Source organism: Triticum urartu, chromosome 2 (genome assembly GCF_003073215.2).
Source record: "Triticum urartu cultivar G1812 chromosome 2, Tu2.1, whole genome shotgun sequence".
Classification (NCBI taxonomy): domain Eukaryota; kingdom Viridiplantae; phylum Streptophyta; class Magnoliopsida; order Poales; family Poaceae; genus Triticum; species Triticum urartu.
This window is the reverse complement of record NC_053023.1, coordinates 25,112,712-25,121,067: the sequence shown is the minus strand read 5'-3', so window position 1 is coordinate 25,121,067 and position 8,356 is coordinate 25,112,712.

Genomic DNA, 8,356 nt, shown 5'->3' with positions numbered 1-8,356 from the left:
AGTGCTAATAAAATCATTGTTGTTGGTATTGGAAAAGTCACAAAATTTGCTATTACCTTGAGCCATCGTGACAAATAATCAATCCAACAAACAAGCACACAAGAAGCAAGCAAAAAGAGATGAACGGAAAAGGAGCGAAGAAAAGGCAAAGGTTTTCGAAAATCGTTTTAGAAGTGGGGGATAGGAAAACGAGAGGCGAATGGCAAATGATGTAATGTGTGGGAGAAGAGTTTATGATGGGTACTTGGTATGTCTTGACTTGGCGTAGATCTACCCGGCAACGGCGCCAGAAGTCCTTCTTGCTACCTCTTGAGCATGCGTTGGTTTTCCCTTGAAGAGGAAAGGGTGATGCAGCAAAGTAGAGTAAGTATTTCCCTCAGTTTTTGAGAACCAAGGTATCAATCCAGTAGGAGACAACGCACAAGTCACCTAGTACCTGCACAAACAATCAAGAACCCTGCAACCAACACGATAAAGGGGTTGTCAATCCCTTCACGGTCACTCAAAAAAGTGAGATCTGAGAGAGATAGTAAAGTAAATATTTTTGGTATTTTTGTTGTATAGATTGGAAAGTAAAGGTTGCAAAATAGTAAACGAGATGCGATGTAAATAAAAGGGATGAAATATAATAAGAAAGAGACCCGGGGCCATAGGTTTCACTAGTGGCTTCTCTCAAGATAGCATGTATTACGGTGGGTGAACAAATTACTGCCGAGCAATTGATAGGAAAGTGCATAGTTATGAGAATATCTAGGCAATGATCGTGAATATAGGCATCACATCTGAGTCAAGTAGATCGAAACTATTCTGCATCTACTACTATTACTACACACATCGACCGCTATCTAGCATGCATCTAGAGTATTAAGTTCATAAGAACAGAGTAACGCTTTAAGCAAGATGACATGATGTAGAGGGATAAACTCAAGCAATATGATATAAACCCCATCTTTTTATCCTCGATGGCAACAATACAATACTTGCCTTGCCGCCCCTACTGTCACTGGGAAAGGACACCGCAAGATTGAACCCAAAGCTAAGCACTTCTCCCATTGCAACAAAGATCAATCTAGTAGGCCAAACTAAAACGATAATTCGAAGAGACTTGCAAAGATATCAAACCATGCATATAAGAATTCAGAGAAGAACCAAATAATATTCATAGATAATCTTGTTCATAAACCCACAATTCATCAGATCTCGGCAAACACACCACAAAAGAGTATTACATCGAATAGATCTCCAAGAACATCGAGGAGAACTTTGTATTGATAATCAAAGAGAGAGAAGAAGCCATCTAGATAATAACTATGGACCCCGAAGGTCTGTGGTAAACTGCTCATGCTTCATCGGAGAGGCTATGGTGTTGATGTAGAAGCCCTCCGTGATCGATTCTGTTGGGTTTCGTAGTAATTTCAAAAAATTTCCTACGCACACGCAAGATCATGTGATGCATAGCAACGAGAGGGGAGAGTGTTGTCTACGTACCCAACGCAGACCGACTGCGGAAGCGCTGACACGACGTAGAGGAAGTAGTCGTACGTCTTCACGATCCAACCGATCAAGCACCGAAACTACGGCACCTCCGAGTTCGAGCACACGTTCAGCTCGATGACGATCCCCGGACTCCGATCCAGCAAAGTGTCGGGGAAGAGTTCCATCAGCACGACGGCGTGGTGACGATCTTGATGAACTATAGCAGCAGGGCTTCGCCTAAACTCCGCTACAGTATTATCGAGGAATATGGTGGCAGGGGGCACCGCACACGGCTAAGGAATAGATCACGTGGATCAACTTGTGTGTTTCTGGGGTGCCTCTGCCTTAGTATATAAAGGAGCCAAGGGGGGGGGGGCGCCGGCCAGGAGGAGGGCGCAGGAGGAGTCCTACTCCTTCCGGGAGTAGGACTCCCCCCCAATCCTATTCCAACTAGGATTCCCAAGGGGGAAAAGAGGGAGAGGGGGGCCGGCCACCTCTCCTAGTCCTAATAGGACTAGGGGAGGGGGGAGGTGCGCAGCCACCTTGGGCTGCCCCTTTCTCCTTTCCACTAAGGCCCATGAAGGCCCATATGGCTCCCGAGGGGTTCCGGTAACCTCCCGGTAACTCGGTAAAATCCCGATTTCAGCCGGAACACTTCCGATGTCCAAACATAGGCTTCCAATATATCAACCTTTATGTCTCGACCATTTCGAGACCCCTCGTCATGTCCGTGATCACATCCGGGACTCCGAACAACCTTTGGTTCATCAAAATGCATAAACTCATAATATAACTGTCATCGTAACCTTAAGCGTGCGGACCCTACGGGTTCGAGAACAATGTAGACATGACCGAGACACGTCTCCGGTCAATAACCAATAGCGGGACCTGGATGCCCATATTGGCTCCTACATATTCTACAAAGATCTTTATCGGTCAGACCGCATAACAACATACGTTGTTCCCTTTGTCATCGGTATGTTACTTGCCCGAGATTCGATCGTCGGTATCCAATACCTAGTTCAATCTCGTTATCGGCAAGTCTCTTTACTCGTTCCGTAATACATCATCTCACAACTAACATATTAGTTGTAATGCTTGCAAGGCTTATGTGATGTGTATTACCGAGAGGGCCCAGAGATACCTCTCCGACAATCGGAGTGACAAATCCTAATCTCGAAATACGCCAACCCAACATCTACCTTTGGAGACACCTGTAATGCTCCTTTATAATTACCCAGTTACGTTGTGACGTTTGGTAGCACCCAAAGTGTTCCTCCGGCAAACGGGAGTTGCATAATCTCATAGTCATAGGAACATGTATAAGTCATGAAGAAAGCAATAGCAACATACTAAACGATCGGGTGCTAAGCTAATGGAATGGGTCATGTCAATTAGATCATTCAACTAATGATGTGACCTCGTTAATCAAATAACAACTCATTGTTCATGGTCAGGAAACATAACCATCTTTGATTAACGAGCTAGTCAAGTAGAGGCATACTAGTGACACTTTGTTTGTCTATGTATTCACACATGTATTATGTTTCCAGTTAATACAATTCTAGCATGAATAATAAACATTTATCATGATTATAAGGAAATAAATAATAAATTTATTATTGCCTCTAGGGCATATTTCCTTCAGTCTCCCACTTGCACTAGAGTCAATAATCTAGATTACACTGTAATGATTCTAACACCCATGGAGCCTTGGTGCTGATCATGTTTTGCTCGTGGAAGAGGCTTAGTCAACGGGTCTGCAATATTCAGATCTGTATGTATCTTGCAAATCTCTATGTCTCCCACCTGGACTAGATCCCGGATGGAGTTGAAGCATCTCTTGATGTGTTTGGTCCTTTTGTGAAATCTGGATTCCTTTGCCAAGGCAATTGCACCAGTATTGTCACAAAAGATTTTCATTGGACCCGATGCATTAGGTATGACACCTAGATCGGATATGAACACCTTCATCCAGACTCCTTTGTTCGCTGCTTCCGAAGCAGCTATGTACTCCGCTTCACATGTAGATCCCGCTACGACGCTTTGTTTAGAACTGCACCAACTGACAACTCCACCGTTTAATGTAAACACGTATCCGGTTTGCGATTTAGAATCGTCCGGATCAGTGTCAAAGCTTGCATCAACGTAACCTTTTACGGTGAGCTCTTTGTCACCTCCATATACGAGAAACATATCCTTAGTCCTTTTCAGGTATTTTAGGATGTTCTTGACCGCTGTCCAGTGATCCACTCCTGGATTACTTTGGTACCTCCCTGCTAAACTTATAGCAAGGCACACATTAGGTCTGGTACACAACATTGCATACATGATAGATCCTATGGCTGATGCATAGGGAACATCTTTCATATTCTCTCTATCTTCTGCAGTGGTCGGGCATTGAGTCTTACTCAACTTCACACCTTGTAGCACAGGCAAGAACCCTTTCTTTGCTTGATCCATTTTGAACTTCTTCAAAATTTTGTCAAGGTATGTGCTTTGTGAAAGTCCAATTAAGCGTCTTGATCTATCTCTATAGATCTTAATGCCTAATATGTAAGCAGCTTCACCGAGGTCTTTCATTGAAAAACTTTTATTCAAGTATCCCTTTATGCTATCCTGAAATTCTATATCATTTCCAATCAGCAATATGTCATCCACATATAATATCAGAAATGCTACAGAGCTCCCACTCACTTTCTTGTAAATACAGGCTTCTCTGAAAGTCTGTATAAAACCAAATGCTTTGATCACACTATCAAAACGTTTATTCCAACTCTGAGAGGCTTGCACCAGTCCATAAATGGATCGCTGGAGCTTGCACACTTTGTTATCTCCCTTTGGATAGACAAAACCTTCCGGTTGCATCATATACAACTCTTCTTCCAGAAATCCATTCAGGAATGCAATTTTGACATCCATCTGCCAAATTTCATAATCATAAAATGCGGCAATCGCTAACATGATTCGGACGGACTTAAGCATCGCTACGGGTGAGAAGGTCTCGTCGAAGTCAATCCCTTGAACTTGCCAAAAACCTTTTGTGACAAGTCGAGCTTTGTAGATAGTAACATTACCATCAGCGTCAGTCTTCTTCTTAAAGATCCATTTATTCTCAATTGCTTGCTGATCATCGGGCAAGTCAACCAAAGTCCATACTTTGTTCTCATACATGGATCCCATCTCAGATTTCATGGCTTCAAGCCAATTTGCGGAATCTGGGCTCACCATCGCTTCTTCATAGTTCGTAGGTTCATCATGATCTAGTAGCATGACTTCCAGAATAGGATTACCATACCACTCTGGTGCGGATCTTACTCTGGTTGATCTACGAGGTTCAGTAGTATCTTGATCTGAAGTTTCATGATCATTATCATTGGCTTCCTCACTAACTGGTGTAGGTGTCACTGAAACAGTTTCTGTGATGAACTACTTTCCAGTAAGGGAGCAGGTACAGTTACCTCGTCAAGTTCTACTTTCCTCCCACTCACTTCTTTCGAGAGAAACTCCTTCTCTAGAAAGGATCCATTCTTGGCAACGAATGTCTTGCCTTCGGATCTGTGATAGAAGGTGTACCCAACAGTTTCCTTTGGGTATCCTATGAAGACACATTTCTCCGATTTGGGTTCGAGCTTATCAGGTTGAAGCTTTTTCACATAAGCATCGCAGCCCCAAACTTTAAGAAACGACAACTTTGGTTTCTTGCCAAACCACAGTTCATAAGGCGTCGTCCCAACGGATTTTGATGGTGCCCTATTTAACGTGAATGCAGCCGTCTCTAGAGCATAACCCCAAAACGATAGCGGTAAATCAGTAAGAGACATCATAGATCGCACCATATCTAGTAAAGTACGATTACGACGTTCGGACAGACCATTACGCTGTGGTGTTTCGGGTGGCGTGAGTTGCGAAATTATTCCACAGTTTTTCAAATGTACACCAAACTCGTAACTCAAATATTCTCCTCCACGATCAGATCGTAGAAACTTTATTTTCTTGTTACGATGATTTTCAACTTCACTCTGAAATTCTTTGAACTTTTCAAATGTTTCAGACTTATGTTTCATTAAGTAGATATATCCATATCTGCTTAAATCATCTGTGAAGGTGAGAAAATAAGGATATCCGCCACGAGCCTCAATATTCATCGGACCACATACATCGGTATGTATGATTTCCAACAAATCTGTTGCTCTCTCCATAGTACCAAAGAATGGTGTTTTAGTCATCTTGCCCATGAGGCACGGTTCGCAAGTACCAAGTGATTCATAATCAAGTGATTCCAAAAGTCCATCAGTATGGAGTTTCTTCATGCGCTTTATACCGATATGACCTAAACGACAGTGCCACAAATAAGTTGCACTTTCATTATCAACTCTGCATCTTTTGGCTTCAACATTATGAATATGTGTATTACTACTATCGAGATTCAATAAAAATAGACCACTCTTCAAGGGTGCATGACCATAAAAGATATTACTCATATAAATAGAACAACCATTATTCTCTGATTTAAATGAATAACCGTCTCGCATTAAACAAGATCCAGATATAATGTTCATGCTCAACGCTGGCACCAAATAACAATTATTTAGGTCTAATATTAATCCCGAAGGTAGATGTAGAGGTAGCGTGCCGACCGCGATCACATCGACTTTGGAACCGTTTCCCACGCGCGTCGTCACCTCGTCCTTTGCCAGTGCCCGCTTATTCCGTAGTCCCTGTTTCGAGTTGCAAATATTAGCAACAGAACCAGTATCAAATACCCAGGTGCTACTGCGAGCTCTAGTAAGGTACACATCAATAACATGTATATCACATATACCTTTGTTCACCTTGCCATCCTTCTTATCCGCCAAATACTTGGGGCAGTTCCGCTTCCAGTGACCAGTCTGCTTGCAGTAGAAGCACTCAGTTTCAGGCTTAGGTCCAGACTTGGGTTTCTTCTCCTGAGCAGCAACTTGCTTGCCGTTCTTCTTGAAGTTCCCCTTCTTCTTCCCTTTGCCCTTTTTCTTGAAACTAGTGGTCATGTTAACCATCAACACTTGATGCTCCTTCTTGATTTCTACCTCCGCAGCTTTCAGCATTGCGAAGAGCTCGGGAATAGTCTTGTTCATCCCTTGCATATTATAGTTCATCACGAAGCTCTTGTAGCTTGGTGGCAGTGATTGGAGAATTCTGTCAATGACGCAATCATCCAGAAGATTAACTCCCAATTGAATTAAGTCATTATTATACCCAGACATTTTGAGTATATGCTCACTGACAGAACTGTTCTCCTCCATCTTGCAGCTATAGAACTTATTGGAGACTTCATATCTCTCAATCCGGGCATTTGCTTGAAATATTAACTTCAACTCCTGGAACATCTCATATGCTCCATGACGTTCAAAACGTCGTTGAAGTCCCGATTCTAAGCCGTAAAGCATGGCACACTGAACTATCGAGTAGTCATCAGCTTTGCTCTGCCAGACGTTCATAACATCTGGTGTTGCTCCAGTAGCAGGCCTGGCACCCAGCGATGCTTCCAGGACGTAATTCTTCTGTGCAGCAATGAGGATAATCCTCAAGTTACGGACCCAGTCCGTGTAATTGCTACCATCATCTTTCAACTTTGCTTTCTCAAGGAACGCATTAAAATTCAACGGAACAACAGCACGAGCCATCTATCTACGACCAACATAAACAAGAAAGATACTATCAGGGACTAAGTTCATGATAAATTTAAGTTCAATTAATCATATTACTAAAGAACTCCCACTTAGATAGACATCCCTCTAATCTTCTAAGTGATTACGTGATCCAAATCAACTAAACCATAACCGATCATCACGTGAGATGGAGTAGTTTTCAATGGTGAACATCGTTTATGTTGATCATATCTACTATATGATTCACGCTCGACCTTTCGGTCTCCGTGTTCCGAGGCCATATCTGCATATGCTAGGCTCGTCAAGTTTAACCTGAGTATTCTGCTTGTGCAAAAACTGGCTTGCACCCGTTGTAGATGGACGTAGAGCTTATCACACCCGATCATCACGTGGTGTCTGGGCACGACGAACTTTGGCAACGGTGCATACTCAGGGAGAACACTTCTTGATAATTTAGTGAGAGATCATCTTATAATGCTACCGTCAATCAAAGCAAGATAAGATGCATAAAAAGATAAACATCACATGCAATCAATTTAAGTGATATGATATGGCCATCATCATCTTGTGCTTGTGATCTCCATCTCCGAAGCACCGTCATGATCACCATCGTCACCGGCGCGACACCTTGATCTCCATCGTAGCATCGTTGTCGTCTCGCCAATCTTATGCTTCCACGACTATCACTACCGTTTAGTAATAAAGTAAAGCATTCCATCGCGATTGCATTGCATACAATAAAATATGGCTCCTGCCAGTTGCCGATAACTCGGTTACAAAACATGATCATCTCATACAATAAAATTCAGCATCATGCCTTGACCATATCACATCACAACATGCCCTGCAAAAACAAGTTAGACCTCCTCTACTTTGTTGTTGCAAGTTTTACGTGGCTGCTACGGGCTTAAGTAAGAACCAATCTCACCTACGCATCAAAACCACAACGATAGTTTGTCAAATAGACTCCGTTTTAACCTTCGCAAGGACCGGGCGTAGCCACACTCGGTTCAACTAAAGTTGGAGAGACAGTCGCCCGCAAGCCATCTATGTGCAAAGCACGTCGAGGGAACCGCTCTCGCGTAAGCGTACGCGTAAGGTTGGTCCGGGTCGTCTCGTCCAACAATACCGCCGAACCAAAGTATGACATGCTGGTAGGCAGTATGACTTGTATCGTCCACAACTCACTTGTGTTCTACTCGTGCATATAACATCAACATAAATAACCT